We start from the raw sequence: 27,054 nt of genomic DNA on the forward strand, positions 1-27,054 counted from the left end.
CTGGGGTATAGGAGCACGCCACCATGCCCAGCTACTTTTTTGTATTTTTAGTAGAGACAGGGTTTCACCGTGTTGGCCAGGCTGATCTTGAACTCCTGACCTTAGGTGATCTGCCCACCTCTGCCTCCCAAAGTGTTGGGATTACGGGTGTGAGCCACTGCGCCTGGCCTGTTTTACATTTAATATCTCATTTATTTCTCACGACCATGGTATTTCTTATCATGATAGAGAAAAACAAAACTTAAGAGAGAGTAAGCAAGATTTGTTCAAGGTCATGCCAATTCTTTAAGTGATTTGAGTGCACATGATTCTGACTTGAGAATCAATTCTCGGAACCACCATTTCCCATTCTTCCTCCCATATTTTTTCAAGGGCGAATATGAGAAAGAGGCCATTTCCACTTCGAGTAGATTCTTCTACCTGTGTCTATCTCTATTTTGGGTAAATGCAACTGTTCTCTGGTTCTGGCCCTTGGGTGAACCCCCAGGCATTTGGAGCTCTTCATTAAGGGGTGACTCCTGGCCTTCGACATCTTCATCCAAGCTTCACTCCATTTCCACGGCTCTTCTCAGGCCAAACATCTCTGAAGGGTCTGTGATTGAACTTGGGGGTGGTGGGGGTGGGGACAGCGCAGTGCAAGCATACGCTTCTCACTGAAAGGGCAGCTGTCCACTGAGTTCACACAGTAACTTGAGTAGGTGTGTTACTTAATACGCCACAAGAAAATGCCCACCCTGAGATTCTGAAATTGTGGATTTAATAGGCCTCCTGCTGCTGCTCGGCTGCCTTCCAAAGGCCTGTTGAGTTGCTTCCTCTGCAAGCAGGACCTTCTGTCAGAGACTCTGGGGGGACTGTGGTTGTGGATCTGTGGTGAGAGGTGACAGGTGGCCACTCTGCAATTGTGGGATGTTAAAATGAATACTAAAACCTTTTTTCCAAAGGGTGACTAGAGACTAGGTAAAGAAAGAATGGCTGTTTGGTACTGTGCCCCCAAGTTTCTGTGCCTCTGGAGAAGGTGTGCTGGCTCCTGCCCAGCTTTCCACACTCAGAGACCTAAATCCTCCCAAGACTCATTCTGGGAAGATCTTGGCATGAGGACACACTGGCTATGCCCAGGCTGGGCCTTCCCAGAGGTTTGCTTAGCTGGGACCCCTCACCCAACTAAGCCTCCCCACCTGTGTCAAGGAGGTGGCTCCTAAAAGAGCATAACTACCATTTTTGCAGAGGATCGTGCCTTTTTTTCCTCCTCAAGAAGAGCAAGGAACTACTACAAATGGCCTCAGACATGGTAATTTAAGAGGCAATAGGCCTTTTTATTTTTGACCCAAGGCAGAGCAAACTTCATTTAATGACTAGGAGTTTTTAACAGCTTACCAAATGAATTTGTCCCCACTATGGAACAGTGGAAGTTGGGAAGTTCCTCAGCTCACGGGAAGTTCCTCAGCCCACAGGAAGGGCTTGGTACATGAACTCTATCAAACGTGCTCTGAAATGGGATGAGTTGAATCCAATTCATCTCCTAGAGACAGGGCATGGGCCATTTTTGGAAGCATTGTTTGTTGTAGAGAAGTGAGAAATGTTTTGAGAGTCCAACTAAGATATGTGTCATATGTTTTATATCAATGGCTATGCTTTTTTTTTTTAAATCAGGTTTCTGTTGTTGAAACTTTTCTAGAAGTATCTGCTCCTTAGGCCTGAGCTGTGTTGCTTTATTACTGCTCTGATCTGTCAGGGTATTCCTGGGAGACTGTGCAGCTTTTCCTAAAATCAGGAATTCATTGTATAGACTCTGTTTTTCAAATACTTTCTTAAAGACTGAAAGCCAGGCTCAGCCTCTTATCTTTGGAATTAGCATCTATTAGCACTACTCTGTCATGGTACACAAATGTCACTCTTTTTGGTTGTCCAATAAACATCAGAACTTCTTACCCATATTTGAAGACTTCCATGCTTTAGGATTCTTGGTGGAAGCTCATGTTATCAACTAGTACAGAAGCTAAAAATGCTGCATACATATTTATTGTTTCCCAAATTTCTCTAGATCTAGGCGCGAGCATGTGGCCCAGGTTCCCCAGTAATATGTACCCTTTGCAGACTTGGAATCTAGAAGTCATGATGCAAGAAGCTCGCATTGCAAGGAAGACTCTGGTAGTGGTGGCAGCTGCCCATAGGATCTAGGGATCATAAGCATCTATGATGTCCTCACCAGAAAGGTTCTGCAATTTGATTCTGAGCATTGTTCCTGGCTATAGAATTCAGAATCTTCTCTAAGACACCTGGCAATTCCACGAGCTACTCAAAAGCCTTTTAAGAGCCGGATATGGTGGCTCTTGCCTGTAATCCTAGCACTTTGGGAGGTTGAGGCGGGAGGAATGCCTGAGCCCAAGGGTTCGAGACCAGCCTAAGCAACATAGTAAGATCCAGCTCTAGAATAAATTTAAAAATTAGCCAGGTGTGGGGGTGTGTGCTTGTAGTCTCAGCGACTTGGGAGGCTGAGGAAGGGGGATCACTTGAGCCCAGGAGTTTGAGGCTGCAGCGAGCTATGATTGTACTACTGCACTCCAGCCTGGGTGACAGAGTGAGACTGTTTCTCAAAAAAAAAGTGGGGGCCTTTTAATAATTTTTTTCCTTAGAATGGCTGTCTGCTGTTTACAACTAAATATTTTCACTTAAAACAGTAGAAATAAGTTTTAAATAGGTAGAAGTTCCAATTTTTTGATAACAAAATCATCTTAAATTATAAAACTGTACACTAATATGGGTCAGAGTCTTTGAACTTGAGAGTGCATTATGAATATAAATACACATATATTTACATATTCATGCAGAAATATGTATAGAAACATAAACATGTACACATGTATATGTATGTGTGTGCATGTCCAAGTCACACAATTCAATATGTCACATTAGAATTGGAAGCCAGTGGCTTCCAATGCCAAACTTTAAATTCTCTTCTGTAGTTGTTAGGTCACCTGCCTTCTCCACAGTCAATTGCTTTCTGTTCACTCCCTCTTTATTGAAAGAATGTACTTTATTTTTATCAAGCTGAACAGTGTTCTCCTCCTTTCCCAACCAATTTCAGCTGAGCTAATCACTGACACAAACTGAACTAAGACCAGTGTGGGCTATTCACCCACACCAGCCATGGGGTAGCATTCATTTTGAAGCAGAAACACTAAACATTAAGTGAAATGTGCAGTTGTTAAAAGGGAAGTGTGTGCCATATACCCTCAGGGACATGTGCTGTACTTAAGGAAATCTGGAGGCTCTGAAAACCTGGTTCACAAAGCACACACACTTTTCTACAACAAGAAATCTAATAATGCAGAGAAAACTGAAGGAAACGTCCCTGGAATCTCCATGTAACTAAGTGCTTTCCAAAGCTCTTAGCCAAAGCATGAGAATGTTTTCAAAGTTTTCCCCCTTATAGATTATAGCATTTAATCTTCGCAGTGACTCTGGAGGGCGAACTAAGGCAGGCACTACTACCTCCATCTTAAAGATGGAGAAACCAAGGCCAAGGTCAACAGTAAACTAATGGCTCAGCCAGGACTAAACCTATGAATTTCTGGGTCCTAATTCATTGCTTTTCCCCCTTCACCATGCCATTTCTCAATGTTTCAGGGGTGGTTTTCTTGTTTCCTTCTTTTGGATGGAGCTGTGTGTGTGTGTGTGTGTGTGTGTATTTATATTTGTATAAATATATATTTATATTATACATTTTAATATTTTGTTAAAATATATAAATGTACAAAATATATAAAATACTCTATGATGAAGGACTTTCAGTCAAAGGTAAAGATCAAGAAATTGCTTATGTGTTCATCTTCAGAAAAGAGTGAGTAACTAGTGGCCTTTAGATGAGCCAACCGCAAGCCTGGACTCATCTTTGACATCTCCTGCTTCCCTCCATAATGACCGTCGTTGCTCCTCTTGCCCAAGGTAATCCCTGTTCATTCTCCATTGTTCAGCTTAAACATATCTCCTCCTGGGAAGCCTCCTCTGATCCCCCTGTTTAGGGCAAGGTCCTTTCATTATATGTGCTCTTAATAGTGTATTCCTTTCTCACTTTTTCATTCATTACATATGAGTTAGCATAACTACCTCTTTTTGAAACAAGATTTTACTCTGTTGCCCAGGCTGGAGTGCAGTGGCACAATCATGGTTCACTGTTGCGTCTACTTCCTGGGCTCAGGTGATTCTTCCATCTCAGCCTCCCAGGTACTACAGACATGCACCACCATGCCCAGCTACTTTTTTTAAAATTATTTTTTGTAGAGACAGCGTTTTGGCATGTTGCCCAGGCTGGTCTTGAATTCCTGGGCCTAAGTGATCTGCCTTCCTTGGCCTCCCAAATTGCTGGGATTACAGTCATGAGCCACTGTGCTTGGCTGACTACCTCTTTAGTATCTGTTTTTGCATATAATTATATCCCAGAACCTAGCCCAGACACAGAGTGGGTTCTCACTCAATCTTTGCTGAAGGATGGCATGAGAGCACAGGAGGAGGCACTTATCCATAGCAGGTGGCTCTCCTCAGTCAGTACAGTGCAGCAGGTAAGATGGGTTCTTTAGTTAGAATACCTGAGTTTGAATCCTGGCTCTGAGACCTCCTGGCTCTGTGACTAAGCAAGTTGCCTGAACTCTCTGTATTCAGTGGCCTCATCCAATAAAATGGTGATAATATAATTACTTACCACACAGAGCTATTTGAGAACCAAATGAGCTTATATATGTAAAGTACTTAGGACATTGCCTGTTATGTAATAAATGTTTACTAAATATTAACAGTGATTCCTTTTCATAACTAGATGGAGAAAATGGGTGTGGGTAAAGTCAGATTTATAGGTTCAGTGATGGGAAGATAGAGACTTCCCTCTTCTGGCCAAATTAGAACAAGATTGAGAGAAAGTTTGAGTGTCAGAGAGGAGAAGAGAGTGATTCAATTGAGGCTGCTGCACAGAAATCCTGAATATGTCAGTTCTGTCATGGAACTGCCTCTCACCACTTTTCCAGGCCTTCAATTCAGGCTTTCAGAGCCGGCTTGCCTCCACACAGGGTGAGCAATCAGAGAAGTTTTGCTAATTCTCAGGAGTTGAAAGGTCAAAAGCCTAATGCATCTAGTACCTCAGAGCAATAACCTAGTCTGCAACACCAAGGCCTGAGAGTTTAATGTGAATTTGGAATGCACCAGGTGCACAATTAGGAAATAGCTTTTGTATTCTGGAAGAATCTATCCCCTTTGCAGTAGTTCTTAGTTTCTTGGAAGTTCTGAGATTTTATTGTATCCTTGGAGTGATCAACTCCGTTTCCTTAATGTGTGCAACGGCAGACATCCATCTGTTGGGACTGTCGACCTAACCTGTCACTGGGTGATGGATGTTTTCCTATTGCTCTGCTGAAGAGCATTAAGTTAAAGCCTTTACTTTAGCTCCACAGATAGTTGAGACAACAGATGGCCTCTTTTTTTTTTTTTCAATTCTGGGGAATTGCTGCAATAGGAGGTTCAGAAGAGTGGCTTCCATTTGTTGATGGCTTAAAATAGACTAGGCAAATAAAGAACTATTAGTGTTATGTATTCCAGGAAGGATAGTAGCTAATGAGAGTGGAGCTGGAGGAAAGGAGGGAAAACTTGGTCTAGTTGCCTTCCTGACCTTGCAGGATGCAGTAAATTTAGGGTACAGTGTAGATGAGGGGAGCCAGAGAAGTTTTGAAGCAGTCAAGTTCTATCTATAATGCTCACACATTGAATATCTTTCTGGAGACAAAAGTGTCTCTTAATCAAACAAATACAACTAGAAGACAGACAATGCAAATCCATCCTCGAAAATTACTTGTATACTTCAATGAATACTTTAAAAATACTGGAACCTGTATTTTTTTAATGACAGTTTGGAGGTATACAGACTAGATTGAAATCATTTGTCCCATTTTATGAGATTTCTATGATCAGGTGAGGCCTTCAAATTATCTTGAAGCAAGCAAACTAAGGTATCTTCGATAGATGTAGAGTTTGCTTTTGATCATCTAGAGGACTCAAACATTCACCATGAGAAGTATTCTGTTTCAGGCTGGGCATGGTGGCTCATGTCTGTAATCCCAGCACTTTGGTAGGCTGAGGCGATCAGATCAGCTGAGGTCAGGAGTTCGAGACCAGCCTGGCCAACATGGTGAAACCCCGTCTTTACTAAAAATACAAAATTTAACCGGGTGTGGTGGCAGGTGCTTGTAATCCCAGCTACTTGGGAGGCTGAGGCAGGAGAATTGCTTGAACCCAGGAGGCAGAGGTTGCAGTGAGCCGAGGTTGTACCACTGCACTCTAGCCTGGGCGACAGAGACACTGTGTCTCAAAAAATTAAAAAAATTAAAAAAAAAAGAAGAATTCTGTTTTACGTAATAGTAGAATATTGATAAACTAATGGGATTATTGGCCGTATGCTGACTAACTGAAAGCAGTCATTATTCAGAGCTATAACCTCATGAAAGGAATGAAAAGCCCAGTTTGGAAGCTTGCTATTTATATTGCACTGTAGAAATCTTGCTGCCATCTTGACACTGCAATTTAGGAACTTCTCAGATGGCAAGTTGCAGGATGGTCTCAAGCAAAATGTGCCCATTGATTGAATGGGATTTGAAATTTGTAATGTCTCATAAAAGACAGTGAAACTAGCTTATGATACATGTTAGAAATTAAAGAGACAGCTTCTTACAAAATGCTCTCAACCACATGCACGTAGAGAGCCCTTACTAATCCCCAGGGTAGGAATTGCAGACTGTAATATCTCTAGCTTATCCAGCTATACCAGCCATCCTCCAGTGGCAGAGAATTACTCTATAATCCGCTCACAGATTAAGGATGTAAAGTGTAAAGGCTTTTAGCAGATGCTTTGGATCTTGAAGGCATATGTTGTTTATACTTCTTTTAAAGAAATCTCCAAAACTACTGTAGAATTTGAAATTATCTGGCATTTGGGAATTTCGGTTATCTTTTTTCATGTGAAAGTAAAACCAAGAGCTGGGTCATAAAAATACAGCCCAGTGCAAGATGGTCAGCAGTATACACAATAGAACTTAAATTCACTTAACATGCACGCAAGGTGAGCATGATCATCTGTGGATGACAATAAGGGATGCCAACTCTATGTGTGGTGTCTTAGTAGGCAAAGTAACACTTCACAGTCTTTTCTATCAAAGAACTTAGACTTCAAGATAAAACAACACCATAACAGTGAATGCTGCTGGAAGGATGTGGTGAATGTGTTCTTTGATTTTATGCCTAGAATGTGGTAGGCACCCTGGTAAGCACCTGGAATACACACAACTTCATGGAATGAATGTCCAAAAAATTGATTCCCATTTAAACAGCCTGGATGTCAAGAACTACAATATACCCTCCCTCCTAATCCCCAAAAAATTTAAGGTTCACAGGAGGAAACCATGGTCATTCTATTTAGATTTAGTCATTATATTCACTCACCAGAAATCTAGAAATGCACCTTTTGCTCTCGTGAGGTAAATGGAAAGATTTGAATATCTATTTAAGCAAAATGAATCAGTTAGGTTTTTGGTTGCAATCAGCAGAAAGAGATTCTGGTTAACCTAAGCAGAGGAAGGGATTTAATGGAAAGACATGGGGAAGCTAGATGAATTGAGGAAAAATTTAAACCAGTACTCAGAAAGGATACGAACCAGAAAGTCTTCAGAGGCCTGCATTGCAGGAACAAATGGTGCATATGGTCAGAACATCTTCAATAGAATATTTTTTTTCTTTTGAGACAGGGTCTCACTTTGCGGCCCAGGCTGGAGTGCAGTGGTGCAAACACAGCTCTGCAGCCTTGACCTCCCAGGCTCAAGCGATTCACCCACCTCAGTCTCCTAAGTAGTTGAGACTACAGGAGTGTGCCACCACACCAGGCTAATTTTTGTATTATTATTATTTTTTTTTTGTAGAGACAGGGTTTTGCCATGTTGCCTAGGCTAGTCTTGAACTCCTGGGCTCAAGCGATCCACCCACCTGGTCTCCCAAAGTGCTGGGATTACAGGTGGGAACCACCGCACCTGGTTGAATAATTTTTTTTTTTTGGTTCAGCTCTTTAATACTTACTTGTAAAACTGAAAAGGAAGATGCTCCCTGAACACTGCAGATGAAATAATAGAAGTTTTTGTTGGTGGTGATTGTTTTTTTGTTTCCTAGAAGTTGTGGACACAATGTTGCTAGTATTTCATTAATAATGGCCAATCAGCCCCACACTTGATGTAAACTGAGGGCTGGGAGAGAACATTGTTTTCAATTAACACTCACATAGACCAAACATGAAAACAAATCCTCGACTTCAATTTCTGTTAAACCATAAAATAAAGGCCAGAATTTTAGGTTCACAAGAGGATTGTAGATTTTTTTAATTATAGATTTTAAAAATCTACAATCATATTTATTTACAGCTGGGAACTGTTTTCTGGGATGTCTTCCTGCCTAGTTAATGCACTTCTTCCACATGATAAAGGCCAATGGGAGAACCCATTAGCTCTGCTTGGCTCTTGGAAGTCCAGATTTATTGAGGCCTTTGAGAGAGCTCAATATATAATAACCCCATTCCTCGCTAAGCTCTGAAGCAATTGAGAAATAAGACAAAACAGCAAATGAAGGCAAAAATTCCTCCCTGTTTAATGACAAAAGCAATTTAGGAGATTGCAGCTTGAATCTGTGGGGGCAAGTTCTTAATATTGAACACCAGAATCACAGACTTACCGAGTCATCTAATCATAACAGGGTCTAATCAGTTCAGACGGCATCTAATCATGTCTGTCTTCTCCACTATTTGGAAAAGGCGGACTATTCCTGTAAAAAAAAAAAAAAAAAAAAAGTTATCAAAGAGGAACAGAGAAGAATACATACAGCCCAAAGGCAGGTTGTTCCAAAGAGAAAGGTAGGAGGGAGGAGAGCTGTTTCTGTTTCCAAACTCATTAATCAGATAACTCAGTGCACTTCTCCTGGGAAGGAGTTATTAGGAATATGGGGAATGACCTAGTAATGGGTATTCCTCAGTAGAGATTAAACGTTGTACCCTCCAACAAGACCCTAAAGCGCAAAGTCTACAGAGAGACAGGTAATCCCTTCCTGCCTGCCTAAAACCAGAGTTCAGAGTTCTGGTTTTCTTCTTGAGGACACAGCTCTTCTGATGAAAAACACAAGGAATGTTCACTTTTTCCAAGTAAGACTGTGTCTACCTATACTGTGGCCTTAAGGTATAACTTTTGTCCTATGGATCTATCACCTAGAGTAAGGATAGTGTTTTGTTGTTTTTATCTCTCCTGTTGCAAGTGTATCCAATAGATATATTTTCTACTTCATTGGTTTTCTACCTACTTTTTTTTTTATTTCAATAGGACTCTGGGGAACACGTGGTGTTTAGTTACATGAATAAGTTCTTTAGTGGTGATTTTTGAGATTTTGATGCACCCATCACCTGAGCAGTGTACACTGTACCCAATGTGTAGTTTATTAACCCTTACCCCACTCCCATTGTTCCCCCCAAGTTCCCAAAGTCCATTGTATCATTTTTATGCCTTTGCATCTGCATAGCTTAGCTCCCACTTATGAGTGAGAACATATGATGTTTGGTTTTCCATTCCTGAGTTACTTCACTCAGAATAATGGTCTCCAATTCCATCCAGGCTGCTGCAAATGCCATTATTTCATTCCTTTTTATGGCTGAGTAGTATTCTGGGGTATATATACCAAATTTTCTTTATCCACTCAGTGACTGATGGGCATTTGGGCTGGTTCTATATTTTTGCAATTGTGAATTATGCTGCTATAAACATGCGTGTCCAAGTATCTTTTTCATATAATGACTTCTTTTCCTCTGGGTAGATCCCCAGGAGTGGGATTGCTGGATCAAATGGTAGATGTACTCTTAGTTCTTTGAGGAATCTCCACACTGTTTTCCATAGTGGTTGTACTAGTTTACATTCCTGCCAGCAGTGTAAAAGTGTTCCCTTTTCAAAACATCCATGCCAACATCTTTTATTTTTTATTTTTTGTTTATAGCCATTTTTGCAGGGGTAAGGTGGTGTCACACTGTGGTTTTGATTTCCCTGATAATTAATGATGTTGAGCACTTTTTCATGTTTGTTGACCATTTGTAGGTCTTCTTTTGAGAACTGCCTATTCATGTCCCTAGCCTGCTTTCTGATGGGATTGTTTTTGTTTTTCTCTTGCTGATTTGTTTGAGTTCCTTGTAGATTCTGGATATTAGTCCTTTGTTGGATGTATAGATTGTGAAGATTTTCTCCCACTCTGTGGGTTGACTATTAACTCTGCTGATTATTTCCTTTGCTGTGCAGAAGCTTTTTAGTTTAATTCACATCTCTTTATCTTTGTTTTTATTGTGCTTGCTTTTGGGTTCTTGGTCATGAATTCTTTGCCTAAGCCAATGTCTAGCAGAGTTTTTCCAAAGTTATCTTCTAAAATTTTTATGGTTTCAGATCTTAGTTTTAAGTCTTTGACCCATTGAGTTGATTTTTGTACAAAGTGAGAAATAAGGATCCAGTTTCATTCTTCTACACGTGACTTGCCAGTGATCCCAGCACCATTCGTTGAACAGGGTGTCCTTTCCCCGCTTTATATATATATTTTTTGCTTTGTCAAAGATCAGTTGACTTAAGTATTTGGCTTTATTTCTGGGTTCTCTGTTCTGTTCCGTTGGTCCACATGCCTGTTTTTATACCGGTACCATGATGTTTTGGTGACTCTGGCCTTATAGTATAGTCTGAAGTTGGGTAATGTGATGCCTCCAGATTTGTTCTTTTTGCTTAGTCTTGCTTTGGCTATGTGGGCTCTTTTTCAGTTTCATATGAATTTTAGGATTGTTTTATTTAGTTCTGTGAAGAACCATGGTGGTATTTTGATGGGAATTGCATTAAATTTGTAGATTGCTTTTGGCAGTATGGTCATTTTTACAATATTGAATCTACCCATCCATGAGCATGGGATGTGTTTCCATTTGTTTGTTTTGTCTATGATTTCTTTCAGCAGTATTTTGCAGTTTTCTTTGCAGAGGTCTTTCACCTCCTTGCTTAAGTGTACCTTAAAGTAATAAAAGCCACCTATGACAAATCCACAGCCAACATTAATACTGATGGGGAAGAGTTAAAGGTATTCCCCCTGAGAAGTGGAACAAGACAAGGATGCCCACTTTCACCACTTCAGTTCATCATGCTACTGGAAGTCCTAGCCAGAGCAATCAGACAAGAGAAAGAAATAAACGGCATCCAAATTGGTAAAGAGGAAGTCAAACTGTCACTGTTTGGTGATGACATGATCATATACCTAGAAAACCCTACAGACTCATCCAAAAAGCTCCCAGAACTGGTAAATGAGTTCAGCAAAGTACCAAGATACAAAATGAATGTACACAAAGCAGTAACCCTGCTATACACCAACAGCGACCAAGCTGAGAATTAAATCAATAACTCAACCCCTTTTGCAACAGCTGAAAAAAAAAACCTTTGGTTTTTCTATTTTTAATCTGACTCAATCCAATTTGCGAGCAACCAACATGTATTTTCTGTCTTATATAGGGCTCCTTAATACTTTTTAATATTTTATTTTATAGTTTTTTAAAAACAGCTTTATTGAGGTATAAATATGAATGGTAAACTGGTACAATTTGTACAATTTGACAAATGTGTAAGCCCATGAAACCATTGCCACAACCATGATAGTGAATATCAATTGAAGATGAAAGATCGATATTCCCCCCCTGCCTTTTTGTAATCCCTCCTTCCTATTCTTCCTACACACTCCTCCCAGGCAATCACTGACCCACTTTCTATTACAATAGATGTGTTTACTTAGTACTCTTTTTGGTTTAGCTTCTTTCACTCTGCATGATTATTTTGAGATTTATCTCAAAATTATTGTGTGTAAAAATAATTCATTCCTTTAAATTACTATCATTTCATACAATAGATATAGCACAATACATTTACCTATTTATGGACATTTGGTTGTCTCAAATAAAGCAGCTATGAACATTCATATATGCGTCATTGTATGGATGTACGCTTTCTTTTCTCTTGAGTAAATATCTAGGAGTACAATGTTTGGATAATGTAGGAGGTTTATATTGAACTTTTAAAGACATTGCCAAACTATTTTCCAAATTGGTAATAACAATAATATATGAGAGCTCCAGTTCCTCTATATCTTCATTAGTTGATATGGTTAGTCTTTTTAAATTTTAGCCTTTCTAATTGGTTAACAGTGGCATCTTACTGTGGTTTTAATGTTCATTTTCTTAACAAAATGTGTCTATTCATTATTCATATACAGATTAAATATCCCTTATCTAAAATCCTTGGGATCAGAAGTGTTTTGTAATTCAGATTAAAAAAAAAAATTCTGGAATATTTGCATATACATAATAAGATACCTTGGGAATGAAACACAAGTCTAAACATGAAATTTATTTATGTTTCATATACACTTTATACACATAGCCCAAAGCCAATTTTTTATAATATTTTAAATTTCATGCATGCATCACATGAGGTCAGATGTGGAATAGTTGTGCTCAAAAAGTTTCAAATTTTGGAGCATTTCAAATTTCAGACTTTCAGATTAGGGATGCTCAACCTGGATCTTCTTTGGGAAAGAATCTGCTCAAATATTTCTCCCATTTTTTTAAAGTGAGTTTTTAGTTGGGTTGTTTGGTTTTTATCATTGAGTTTTGAGAGTTTAAAAAATATATTCTGGAATATAAATCCTTTAAGAGATAAATGCTTTACAAATATTTTCTCCCATTTGGTGGTTTGTGAATTAATGTCTTTCAAAGAGCATAGGTTTTAATGTTGATATTTTTAACGGTTCATCATTTCATGTTTTTCTTTTGTGTATCACGCATTTTATGTTGTATCTAAAATATCTGTGTCTGTGTCTTATATCTTTATAGTCTGAGGTTTACATTTAGGTCTATGATCCATTTTGAGTTAATTTCTTTATATAACTATAGGTATTGATCCAAGTTCTCTATTATTTTGCAAAAGTTTTTCAGCATCATTTATAAAAAGACTATTCTTTCTACCCTGAATTGTCTTTGTACCTTTGTTGAATATTACTTGTCCATATGTGTGGTACCCATATATCCATTGGTTGTCGTATGTATGGATCTGTTTCTGCACTGCCTATTCTGTTCCATTGATTAATTTGTCCATATTTACACCAATGCCAAAGCGTCCTGATTACCTTTATAATAAGTCTATATAAACACTTTATAATAACTCTTTATAATAAAACAGTATAAGTCTTCCGATCTCGTTTTTCTTTTCTCAAGATGATTTGGCTATTCTAACTTCTTTGCATTTTGATATGAATTTTAGTATCAGTCTTTTGACTATTACCAAAAACAAAGCCTAAGATTTTATTGAGTATTGCATTGAAGCTACAGATCAATTTGGGTAGAATTGGCATCTAATAATATTAAACCTTAAGGCCCATGAACAAGGTATGTCTCTCTGTTGTTTAGGTCATAGTTCATTTTCCTCAGCAATATTTTATAGTTTCCATGTACAAGTCTTGTCCATCTTTTGTCAGATTTATTCCTAATTATTTTATATTTTAATGTTATCTCCAATATTGGGTTGGTCTAAAAGTAATTGCAGTTTTTACCATTACTTTTAATGTATTTTAATAGCATTTTTTACATTTCAATTTCCAAGTGCTAATATGTAGAAATACAATTGATTTTGGCATTGATCTTGTACTCTTCAAACTTGCTAAATTTACTTATTGGTTCTAGGGGTTGTTGTAGATTCCATTAGATTTCCTACATAAACAATCATGCACTCTGCAAATAAAAACAATTTTGCTTTATCTTTCTTAACTTAAATGCAATTTTTTGCCTTATTGCTCTAATTAAACCTCTAGCACGGTGTTGAATAGTAGTACATCTTTTTCTTCCTTAATTTAGGAAAAAATCTTTGTATTTTTCACAATTAAGTATTATGTTTCCTCTAGGTTTTTCTTAGATACCTTTTATCAGATTGAGTGGAAGTTCTATTTCTGGTTAGCTGAGAGTTGTGTTTTTTTTTTTTTTTTTAGTTAGGAACAGATGTTTGATTTTGTCAAATGCTCTTTCTGCATCTGTCTTAGTCTGTTTTTCTGCTGCTGTAAGAGAATACCACAGACTAGATATTTTGCATAGAAAAAATGTATTTCTTAAAGTTCTGGAGACTGAGAATTCCAAGATTAAGGGGCTGCGTCTGGTGACAGCCTTCTTGCTCCATAATAATGGCAAAAAGATCACACGGTGCGAGAAAGTGCTGGCTTAGATCTCTCTTCCCTTCCTTATAAAGCCACTAATTATACCATGGGCACCCCACCCTCATGACCTCATCTAATCCTAATTACCTCGCAAAGACTCCACCTCTGAATACCATCGACATATAAATTCGTGTATTAACTTTTCAACACATGAACTTTTGGGGGATACATTCAAATCATAGCAGCATCTATTCAGATAATGATATAGTTTTTATATTTTCATGTGTTAATAGGATATATTACTTTGATTGATTTTTAATAGTAAGCCAAACTTTCATTCCCAAAATAAACCCTATTTGGTCAGGATGTATTATCCTTTTCATATATTCTTGGATTCAATTTTCTAAAATATGGTTCCAATTTTTGTGTCTATGTTCCTGAGGAATATTGTTCCGTTATTTTCTAATCTTATAATGTTTTTGTTTGGTTTTGGTATCAGGATAATAGTAACCTCACAAAATAAGATGGGAAGTATTTCATTCTCTTCAATTTTCTGTAAGAGTTTGTGTAAGATTAGTATTATATGTTCCCTAAATATTTGGGAGAATTCATTAGTGATGCCATCTAAGCCTGACATTTTTTATATTAAAGAATTATAAGTTCAATTTTTAATAAGTATAGAGCTAATCAAGTTTTCTAGTTCTTCTTTTGTGCACTTTGACACTTTGTATCTTTTTTATGTCATAGACTTCACAGCACATTGCTATAATTTTGTTTAAATAATCAAATATCTTTTAAAGCATTTAAATTTAAGAACATAAATCAAGTATAGTTTTCCATAGTTCCCATTTATGGTTCTCCTTGTTTTTTTAAGTAGATTCAGATTTTCATCTGGTACCATTTTTCTTCTACTTGAAGGGCTTCTTTTAACATTTCTTGTATTGAGGTGCTATTGGTGATCAATTATTTCAGCTTTTGTATGACTGAAAGAGTTTTTATTTCACTGAATATAGATGATAGTTATTTTTCCTTCTAAATATGTTGATCCACTGTCTTTCGCTTGCATAGTTTCAGATGAGGAATTTGCTGGCTGTTATATCTTTGTTCCTCTTATGTAATACATGTTCTTTCTCTGGCTACTTTTAAGATTTTCTATTTATCATTGCTTTGGAGAAATTTGATTATTATATTCCTTGGTGTAATTTTCTTTATGTTTCTTGTAATTAGAGTTCTTTGGGGTTGTTGGATCTGTGGGTTTATAGATATCATCAAATTTGGAAATTTCCAGCTATATAATGTCAATTTTTTTGCCTTCTCCCTACTGTCTTACATGTATATTATTACATGTATATTAATGATGTAATGTATATTATGTAATGTATGATGTAGTGTAATGTATATTACATGTACATTAATGAGTATCTCATTACATATTAGCCTGATAAAATTTGTCTCACAACTACTGAAGCTCTTATAATTATTTTAAAATATTTTTATTTCCTCTCTGTGTTTTGTCTTGAGTAGCTTCTATTGATGTTTTCAAGTTTGCTAATCTTTTCTTCTGTAATGTTTTAACGGCTATAAATCCCATCTAGTGTATTTTTCATCTCAGACATTATAGTTTTTAGCTCTCGCTGTTTGATTTTTTTTGTATTTTTATAACATACTCTATTTTTTTTTTAGCTTTTGGAATACTATTAACTTTTCAAATGTCTGTGTTTAATAATGCTAACATCTGTGTCAGTTCTGGGTAGATTTCAATTGATTGATTATTCTCTTCATTATGGGTCTTATTTTTTCTGCTTCTTAGAATGTCTGGCACTCTTTTATTGGTTGCCAGACACTGTGAATATTACCTTGTTGGGTCCTGGATATTTTTGTGTACCTATAAATATTCTTGAGCTTTGTTCTGGGATATAGTTAAGTTCCTTGGAAACATTTTGATCCTTTTGAGTCTTGCTTTTTAAGATTTGTTTGGCTGGACCATGGCAGCATTTAGTCTGGTAATGTATTCCCTAGTACTGAGACAGGACCTTTCTAACTACTCTACCCAATGCTCCATAAATTACAAGATTTTTCAGTCTGGCTATTGGGAACAGACCCCATTCCCAGCCTTTTAACTGCTGAATATTTTTTATCTAATAGTTTCTCCAGCGTTGGACCATTTTCTCACATACATGTTTTAATCAGCACTCTGATGAATACTCAAAGGGAATCCTCTGAGGATCTCCAGAGTTACTCACTCCTGTATCCCAACTACTCTGTCCTACACACTGTAGCTACCTTTGCAGTTGTTTGAGTCAGAGAGCTGAATCTGATCCCTGTTATTCCATCTTGGCCACAAGTAGAAGTCAATCATTTATTTTTAAATGAAATTTAAAGAAAATTGGCAAGATATGTACAAAAACTCCCATATCTCCTTACCCAAAGTTCCCAATTATTAACATTTTACCCCTTTCCTCCATCTCTCTGTCTCTCTCAAGATTTACATTATTCTGTTATAAACCATTTAAGCAGTAATTGCAGACCTGATGATTAATCACTCCCATTTCCTCCAGTGTATATTTCTCCAAAACAAATACATTCTCCTACATAACCACCTTACAACCCTCCAAATTAAGAAATCAACATTGATATAACACTGCTATCTAATTAACAGAACACTCTCAAGTTTTTCCAACTGTCCCAATAATATCTCTTTATTTTCTTGTCCAGGAGTCAACCCAGGATCATGCATTGCATTTAATTGTCATAGATTTTTAAATCTTCTTCATTCTGGAACAGTTCTTCAATCTTTCTATCTCTTCATTCTGTAGATATTCCTCTACCTAAGTTTATCTGATGATTCCTCATGTCCAGAATCAGGCCATTACTGCTTTGCAGGAATGCTCTGATGCTGTACTTTACTTGGGCTATCACATCAAGAGACACATGAGGCCAATCTCTCCCTCCAATAGTGAAGTTGCTGTTCACTGGATCAAATTGACATCTACTAAGTTTCTCCATCATAAACTCAATGTTTTCCCTCTTGATAAGTATTTGGCAGGGAGATACTTTGATACTATGCCAATATTCAGTTCCCAATCAAACCTCCACCTTCCACCTTCAACATTATTGATGGCTCACATTGAATTTCATGGAACCTGGTCTTAACCCATATGCACTTAGTTTTCCAAAGGCATCAGCAACTATGATCAGCTGTTCCAGCTGTAACAGTCCTAATCTCCACTGCGGATCCATATTTTTTTTTAATTCCATAGTTTAGAGAAGCAGTTATATCCATCTAACCATCCAACCATATATAATTCATTCACTCATTCATTCATTAAACAAAAATTGTTGATATATCTACCATGTGCCAGGCACTGGAAATATAAAAAAAATAAGATGTCCAGGCATGGTGGCTCACACCTGTAATCCCAGTACTTTGGGAGGCCAAGGCAGGCGGATTACCTGAGGTCAGGAGTTCAAGACCAGCCTGGCCAACATGGTGAAACCCTGTCTCTACTAAAAATACAAAAATTAGCCAGTCATGGTGGCAGATGCCTATAATTCCAGCTACTCAGGAGGAAGCTGAGGCAGGAGAATTGCTTGAACTAGGGGGGTGGAGGTTGCAGTGAGTCGAGATGGCACTACTTCACTCTAGCCTGGGGGAAAGAGCAAGACAAAAAATAAAAAAATAAAAAAAAATAAGATACACTAATTGTACCTAATACAGTCCTAGCTTTAGTAGGGAAAAATGGCATGTCAACTAATAATTACAATTTAATATGATTACAACAATATTATAATGCATTATTAAATATATGGAGTATCAAAAAAGCTTTATTAGCATATAAAAGATTTCCTAAAGAGGTAATATTGGAGCTAGGTTCTTTAAGGTGAGTTATTTGTCTTTGGGTGGAAGTGAGGGGAGGGTAAGGATGTTTGAGATGGGAGAAAGAGGGAGGGCGGCAAGAAGGTAAGAGAAGAGAGACTGGTGATGGGGAGGGAGAAACAGAATGGAAAAATGTAGGTGGGCCAGGTCGGTGTGGAACAAATTGTTTTGATCATGCTTAGTAGTCCAGTTTTTATTCACTAGCGGTTCCCACTAAAAGTACAGATTCCTGGGACTCATCCTGAAGTTATTGAGTTAGAATCCCTGAGGAGGATCTGGGAATCTGTATTTTAACAAACATCTCAAGTTTATGAATCACTGCCATAAGCCAAAGAATGTTTCAAATGCTTTAAAACAAAAGTGAAATAATCAGGTTTGTGTTTTTAAAAGCTCACAAAGGGACTTGTGGAGGATGACTTCGAAAGGGAGGCAGGTAGACACAACCATCTGTGTCCTCAGTCAGAGCACTCTACCAGTTATTGGCAACACACAGACTTCTAAATCCTATCTTTTCTGGAGCTTAAGTGATCTTAGCTGAATTTAAGGCATTTGTGGAGAGGATTTGATCCAAGCTACCAGCATTGTGTCTTGTGTTTCTGAATTGTTCGGGCTGTAAAGAAGATCCAGACCACTAAGATGCTCCAAAGTAGATTGTTAGAAGACACTAGCCGACAAGATCTGCCAAGAGTCTCATTGTTGAACATGTTCAACAGTTGAACTCTATGTTCAATAAGAGAAATTGTGGTGAATATGGTTGATTGGCACTCAATACCTATTCTACCCTCCTTTTAGTGCAGTGGCTTTTAAACTTTTTAAATAACTCAACCCACAGTAAGAAAAACATCGGATATTGCAATGAAGTATACACATATGTGTACTACAAAATAGTACTTGTGCTTACTGAGTTCATGACTTCTGATATTTTCTATTCTGTTCTATTTTCTTTCTTTTAATGTTCTCATGATCTGCTAATGATGGGTTCTGATCCCAAATTTGAAAGCCATTGCTGTGATGTGCAATGAAGACTACTTTTTCTCACACATTTCAGCTAAAGTCCCAGATGTATTTAGGCTTTGCAAACCAAATATCCTCATATTGCTTTTGCCATTTCTGCTGGCAGGTGTTTTATAAAGGTGTTTGGTCTTCTTGGCAATGTCAGCAGAGATTTGGTTGCTAGCATAGGTACCTTGCGTGGGTATTTAGGAGAAAGGCAATGGACATCCATTTTTGCTAGTGCAGTTTGTGTCAGGAACAGAATGGTTCTGGAGTATGTAGCATTAGTGGCTTCATAATCCTGATACCTTTTAATCAGGAGGGTCTCTGATTGCAGTGGCTTTGTGATCAAGGCAGTGGCAATGTGGTGCTGGAGCCTGAGGAGCCCTGATCCTAGAGTGGCAGCAGCTCCCTTGGTTTCCAGTACTGTGTGTAACTGGGCAGGGCAAAGGAAGGTAACCAAAAGCTCACTCTATAGGCTGTGTTGTCTCTCCTTCCAAAAATTCTTTATGCCACTTAAAAACCTATAGTAAATCGCTACCTGCCTAAATTAGCTAGAGAGTATTCTGTTCTCTGCAACAGAACCCTAGACACAGAATAACCAGTCCTGCTGAATTACCAGTGAAGTAGCAGCCGAGGGGGCTCAGGACTTGCCTAAGCCTTTATTCAGCAGAACTTATCTGGGTCTAGCCACAAAAATGAAGGAAGGACAACTGTGTCTAACAGCATGGGTCAATCTTAGAACCATAAGGTAGAGCAAAAATAGCAAAACACACAGTATATGGTTCTGTTTATATAAGGTTTTTTCTAAAACATGCATATTAAACTATATTGCATAGTGATAGATCTAAAAAGAAAAGAAATATTTAACATTGATATGGTTTGGCTGTGTTCCCTACCCACAATCTCATCTTGAAGTTTAATCCCCGTAATCCCCACATGTCAAGGGAGAGACCAGGTGGAGGTAATTGAATCATGGGGGTGGTTTCCCCCATGCTGTTCTTGTGATAGTGAGTGAGTTCTCATGATATATGATGGTTTTACGTGTTTGGCAAGTTCCTCCTTTGCCCATTTTTCTGTCTCCTGCTGCCCTGTGAAGAAGGACATGTTTGCTTCCCCATCCACCATGATTTTAAGTTTCCTGAGGCCTCCCCAGCCATGAACTGTGCCATTGAACTGTGAGTCCATTAAACCTCTTTCCTTTATAAATTACCCAGTCTCAGGTAGTATCTTTATAGCAATGTGAGAATGGACTAATACAACCATAAAATTCAGGATATGGGGCATGTGATTGGTAAGGTCATGGAAAGACTTCAGAGATGACTATGTTCTATTCTTGACCTAAATGGTCATTTCACAGGAGCTTGGTTTATGTACTTTTCTGTATGTGCATTCTATTTTACATTCTCTGTCACACACACAAAAGATTAAAAACTACAACAGAAAACAAAAATTTTAATTTGGATTCATACAACTTTGGAATTAAAAAATAATCTATGATCATCTGGTTCATCTACTCACCAGGTGTTTGACTCTTTCTACAGCCTTTGCATGGATGATTGTCTGTCCTCTGTTGGGCCCCTTCTGAAGAGATGGAGTTGGGTAAGTGTCACTCATGAGAGCAGGAACACAATCAGGCAAACCACAGGTGAGCCTTCTAGCTTTATTTTCATGTAACTATGATTGTCCACTCTCTTCCTTCAACCAACCTGCTGTCAGGTCACTGCAGACCGTATTTAAAGAACTCAAAATGATCACAAACCTAATATTAAACCTTAGCACCCTAAGAATATAACTTCTCTCACCCTGACCCTTAGGTTATAGAACCTTTTTCATTTAGCAGGAGGATATCTATTTGTTATTTGTTGTTGTTGCTTGCAAGACACAAGTAAGACAGCAATGATTAATATAACAGCAGAAAAAGAGATCCAAACCACATGGGTTATCTTCAAATATAAATCACTTTCTTTTTCAAATGGGCTGATAAGGTTTAGGGAAAGGTATTGGGAAAATAGAAATGAGGGACGGGGTGAAAGAAGACCCTACTTTTTGTGTAGCCTCCTTTCATGATATCTTAGAGCTCTCCAGAGTAACCTGAATTTAATAAGGGACACGTGGTCTAGATCTAAAAGTTCATTCAATGGAGGAAAATTCACAAACTGCAGCTCTGCTTCTCCGGTTTTCAAAGAAAGAAAAGGTTGGTTTTCTTCTGGGACTAATGTTGGTAAGATTAAATGTTAATGCTTGGAACATTTTCCAGTAAAAGGTGCTGTGTAAACTTCAAATAATACACTTGTTTTGCAGGTTAAACTTTTTGTTTTTACAGAGACGTAGCATTTCAGGAGAACTTTTCCAAAAACTGTTTACTTTTTCCTGGTGCTTCTTAATACTTGAAAGATTTTTCTGCTAATTAAAGATTCCCAAATAAGTGGCATGATATAAAAGGATAATCTATCTTCTGTTTGTCCGGTTAAATATTTGCTGAATGAATCACAATGAACAAATGAATAAATGTATAAAAGAATAAGTAGCCATGTGGAATTAGGCGGTTCTTTTTGAAATATACAAAAGTTACATATTTTTATGGGGATGATTTCTGAGAATTACAGGTGATGATTTGATTATAACAAAAGACAAAACTAAATAAGTAGAGCTGCCTTTCTACTCCATGCAGAAAAACAAAAGTTGAAAAATGAAACAATTATCTGGATAGTTCAGACAAAAAACTAACTATAGAGGGAACGAGGCCCTTTTTCGTGGCCCAGATTCATTTGAGCCATCCAATAACATGACCCACTATAGTGGAATTTGGCATTAAGCAGGCTTGTCTTGGCTCCTGTCCAGTGGGGTTTAGTTACTGAATTCCTTAAAGGACATTGTTCAAACATGGTCTCCCATGTAACTCGGTTCTAAGGCGTGAGCTGCAAGAAACCTGACATCACCATGCAACTCCAGGTCATTATTTCATTGGATCAAATTATCCAGAAAAACACTATCATTCCAGTTTACCTTTCTGGGTTAGACAAACATAAAATGAATTGTCCAAGATTTGCTACATAACAATTACATGGAAATAACTAAAAGCTTTGCCTGCAAAGTGTATTAGTAAATATGATCCTGATTCCTGGATTCTGCAAATAGAAGCAAATTGGTATCTGCTAATTCTTCACTCGCCACACCTGCCTTCTATAATCTTGGTTTCTCTGAACACATATTTGGTTACTGAAATAATTGTGTTGATTTGATGAATGATAGAAATCACAACAGTTAAATTGCCTACCACTCCAACTGTCTGTCATGACTCTAACTTCCTCTCTGAACTCTTGTTTACCAATTCAAGAAAATGCAAGGATGTTTTGCAGAGGGTAAGCATGTTGCAGAAATAGCAATGATGGTATTTTACTTGCTTCCTCAGGACTGCCACAGCTTTGCTGGCCATGCCTGAGCAAGGTTTTTTATAAAACAACCTGGGACTGGGCATTCTGCCCATGCACACACCTGGCAAATCATAGCCTTCCCTCCTTGGGAACTCAGATGCACACTGGGTTCCCGTTTTCTTTGACTGCAAAACAGACAAGGACCAGCTGGTTAGTGCTGACAGGGTTCACACTACTGATGGGAACACTACTTAAGTGTCCTGCATTTGCTCATTATTTATCAATGGGGAGATATTTTTCTGGAGAAAAGCAAGTCCTTTGTCTTCTATAGAGCGGAAAGTCTGTTATTCCGATGGGAGATGACCTAGGAAGGAAAAGTTGATCATTCATTTCCCATGTGTAAAGTCCCAAATGTAATTCCCCATGTGTGAGATTTTATTTTAAAGATTTGAGTTCTAATATAAGAAATTAATTGTGGCCCTAGAAATACCAGATTCTCAACTTTTTTCTGTAGCAATATAATTTTTAATAGCCGAGTATGTCATTTTTCATTTACCAGGTTGCTTTTATCACTAATTTGAAGCATATATGATTGTTATAAGTATTATTAATTACTTGTATATAACTTTACACTGAAAATAACTTCTGACATCATTGGCCTCAAGACATCCAATAATGCCATGCCATGTTTAATGTGTGAGTATAGAGATAACACGTTCCTGTATGGGTGTGCAAACCTCATGTGAGCCTGGGGACTCTGAGAGATAGAAAAGTGGAGAATCAGGCACTTGGCTGATGAAGGGGTAAGGAAGGAACCTCTAATGCCTGTCCTGTTCTCTCCTCACTATTCCACCTATTTTCCAACATTGTGTGGGACAACATAGAAAAAAATTAAAAATAAAAATTTCTACACCTTTACCTGAAATTTAAAACTCCCAAGCTTTTATTCTCTCCCTCCTCCAACTCTTCTGTTTTTTCTTTATCTCTACTTCTCTGTCTCCACCTCCTCCTCTTCTCTCCTTCTCTTGTTTTGCTCTTTTTAGTCTTGTTAGATCAAATATCAGGTTCTCTTTTGTCTTTATTACTCTGCTTAACATTGAATATTCATATTCGTTCAAGTAAGCTCATTTTTGCATGTTTCCCAACCAAGAAACTAACAGAACATAATAGAAATGTAACTGATACTAAGCTATTGTCCTGGAAGCAGATCTCATTACAATTATATGTAAGAGATATTTAAAAATAGCTCTAAACCAGGAGGCATATTTATGGTCTTCTGAAGACGAACAGACTTATTTATAGGTGAAGAGTCATTCCATAAGATAAGCTAAAATTAATCATACCGCTGAATTTTCAAAGAGGTTAGAGTCCAAATTAAATATAGAAGGGCAAACCAGTTTCTTCCTCTTATGTATTTTAATGAAGACTAGAGAGACTGGAGAAATATTTATATTCTTTTATTCATATTTTCAGGATTGCCTCATGTCTCAATTTTTTCCCCCAAATCTCCCCTTTAAGTGAGGGTACTTCAAAGTGAATATGGGGATTCTCAACTCCTCATATCTTTTTGTTTAAAAAGGAAGAATTAATGGGACTAAAAATTTAAAACAACAGATGTACTAAATGTGTGATTACTGCTGTGAATAAGACATATGGGGGAGTCCCACTCCCTGTGGTTGAGGGCTGTGGTGGAGGTCTGATTCCATCCCAGAGGAGCTGAGCCTCAAGCCGCCACTAGGAAAGGACCGCTGATTTCCCTCAGCGTGAAGGAGATAAGGAGCCATTGCTGTCTAAACATAGCTATCTAACCGCTTGTGGTTAACAGGAGACCCTGCTAAGAATTTGGGGTAATTCAGTTAAGAATGACTATTGGAATGTGCTGTGTGGTAAGGGAGAAAATCTACTTCCAAATGACTTGCCACGTGACTCCGATGGAATTCAAGGGCAGAGAGGAACCAACTCTTCTAGACTCCTCTGCCGATGGCAACATGGTGAAGTGAGCTGCACTCCAGAATCCAGGGTCACAACAGTTCCAGTTGTGCTTAAATGCTATCTCTTCCATTCTGGCCCCAGATTTTTTTTTCTGTCTCTCGACAGAGCTACATAGCTGAGTCATGACGCCTTGAGTGAGAAAACAGCGTCTTCAGACAGTGCCTGAGATAAGAAAAAAAGTGAAGTAGAGTCCCCAGAACAGTGGTGTGTATGTTGATATCACTGAGTTATGGACTATTTCCTTTTAGCCAGTTTCAAAAGATGACTTTCTCCATATGCAATTAATTCCACATATAACTACAAGAAACTGCATATTTTAGAACAGTTGTGTCATCAGTATGAATGTTTAAACAATCTCTGTGGTCTCTTTCCCACAAACTGATTTAACATGTATATAAAGAGGCTTTGGAATGAGCACTTTACATTTGCTTCTCAAACTTCAGCGTCTGTTTTCAGTAAATATTGAAGATGAAACTTGCCTCATTCATGCCTGGAGCACTGGCCAGTTACAACAAAGGAATGCGGTTGCTGGGCTTCTCATGAATAAAATTCTCCAGTTGTGAACCTAGCCTTTCTCAGGCCATGTCAACAGCAAAACAACAGAATGGATGTGGAATAAAGCATTGGTGGTCAGTCTATTGAGCTGGCTACAGATTATCCTAATTAATATCCCAATGGTGGGAGTAACACAGACTCACGTTCAAATTCTGCCTCTATCATTTACAGGTGGGGCGCCCATGTATTTGAGTTTGCCCAGGGTGGTTTCAGCTCACTCTTACTGCTCTGGTGTAATTATTGATAGCAATTCCTTCCTATTTCAGATGTGTCCCAGTGTGAGCTATAATACATATGCTCACCCTACTCATAGCAACACCCCGCTGACTTCTCTGTGCCCCTGCTTTTTACGGGTACAGGAGTATGTGTTGGGGTTCTATTCTAGAGGCCCATTTCATATGACAAAGTCATCAAAACTGATTATAAAATAACTTAATTAAAACAAACTACATATGTGGTATAACAATTTATTAAAATATTAAGGTATGGTTTTTCTCCTCACACATTTTTTTCTTTCTTCGCTGATTTTAAGCAGGAACCTGTTCCTTGTATGCTCCTTTGCCTCAGGGACTTTTTGCAGGATGAAAGGGGAAAGCCCCTGAAGTCCTCCGTGACTATTTTTGTCTTTCGTAAAAGCCTAAGACCCTTGAAGAGATAATGTTAAGTGCCCCAGACTCCAAAAAAGAGAGGCAAAGTCACTGGAGGGCAAAGTGAGGCAAGAGAAGCTCTTTTGCCTAATAGGATAGAGAAGGAAGGCTGCAGACCCCTCTAAGAAAGTGAGCAGAAGAGCTGCTAACTAAACCCATTAGTTTTAGGATCAGCTTTATAATTTGCAAGGCCCAATGCAAAATGAAACTGTGGAAACTTTTGTCCAAATTTCAGGACTTCAATAGAAGAGCATTAAAACAAACTCAGGGTTTTTCTGAGCAGGGGACCCTGTGAGACTACCCATGTCACTTGTGAATAAAGCTATCCCTTCCCAGAGGAGATGGCTCCTCAGGGCGTCTAGAGGGAGGCACTTTCCTCAAAGCCTTCTAACCACAAATTGGCACCACCAAAATTCTGGGCCCACTGTGGGCTTCACAGTGGGATGCCAGTGATACCTTGAAAAATTGGAGGTTAGAGCTCCTTCCTCAATTGTCCTCATCCCGAGCAAGCTTTCCAGGTAGTGGTATGGTTTTGGGAAGGAGAGGGGGCCCTCAAAAGGATGAGGTAGATGTTTTTGCCATCTTTTAAGGATGGAGGCTGAGAGTCAGAAAATTAAATTGATTTAAAGAAATGAGGAAATTGATATGTTTTGAACACTTCAGTTTGTAGACTAAAATTTATTCAACGTATGCTTTTATAAATATTTAAGCATATAAAACCAAATGTTTAATATAAGATCCACATTGTAAATATTCCTTTGAGAGTATTTTTCTGCATGGACTGGAATGGCTGAGCTTCTTAAAATATAAGTCCATGAAATGGAAGGAAAGATGCCTGCTTTTCCTTCACTACTGCAAGGACCCTTGATCTCCATTTAAAATTCAGATTGTCACAAACATTTTTCTTGTCCATTCCATGTGCAAAAATGCTCTAAGAGTCATTGAATGGTAGGTTCTGTGAGATGAGAAATTTCCACGGCTTTGGTAACTGATTATAAATTTGAGCATCTCATTTAGGAGGGAGTAAATGTTTTTTTAAAAGTCACAATTCTCTGTAATAGTGTGATATTTGAGCAAGTTCCTTAACCTGCTATATAGCGTTCTTATCTGTAAAATGAGGATCATACCTCTTGGGTTGTTGTGAGGACTAATGAGGTGACATACACTCTACTTGGCATACTAAATGGTGGATCCAGGACCTGACTCTACTATGTTAGTCATATAATGGGGACACAATTTCTAGTTCATGGTTACCTCAAGCTGCTGCTGCTGCTGCTGTTGCTTCTGCTGCTGCTGCTTCTGCTTCTTCTTCTTCTTCTTCTTCTTGTTCTTCTTCCTCTTCCTC

The 27,054-nt window shown here is 38.1% G+C and overlaps 1 long non-coding RNA gene across 2 annotated transcripts; it reads left to right on the forward strand.

The window, feature by feature from the left end:
• The first annotated feature begins 2,282 nt into the window (after positions 1-2,282).
• LOC104001497 (uncharacterized) lies at positions 2,283-25,446 on the forward strand. Of its 2 annotated transcripts, none has more exons than XR_001707921.1 (4): positions 2,283-2,413; positions 3,836-3,945; positions 20,683-20,786; positions 23,989-25,446. It is a non-coding gene; the product is annotated as an uncharacterized LOC104001497 (long non-coding RNA). The 2 variants fall into 2 exon arrangements; XR_008538448.1 differs by having other exon boundaries at positions 24,613-25,446.
• Positions 25,447-27,054: the final 1,608 nt, after the last annotated feature.

This window comes from Pan troglodytes, chromosome 10 (genome assembly GCF_028858775.2).
Source record: "Pan troglodytes isolate AG18354 chromosome 10, NHGRI_mPanTro3-v2.0_pri, whole genome shotgun sequence".
In the NCBI taxonomy this organism is placed as follows: Eukaryota; Metazoa; Chordata; class Mammalia; order Primates; family Hominidae; genus Pan; species Pan troglodytes.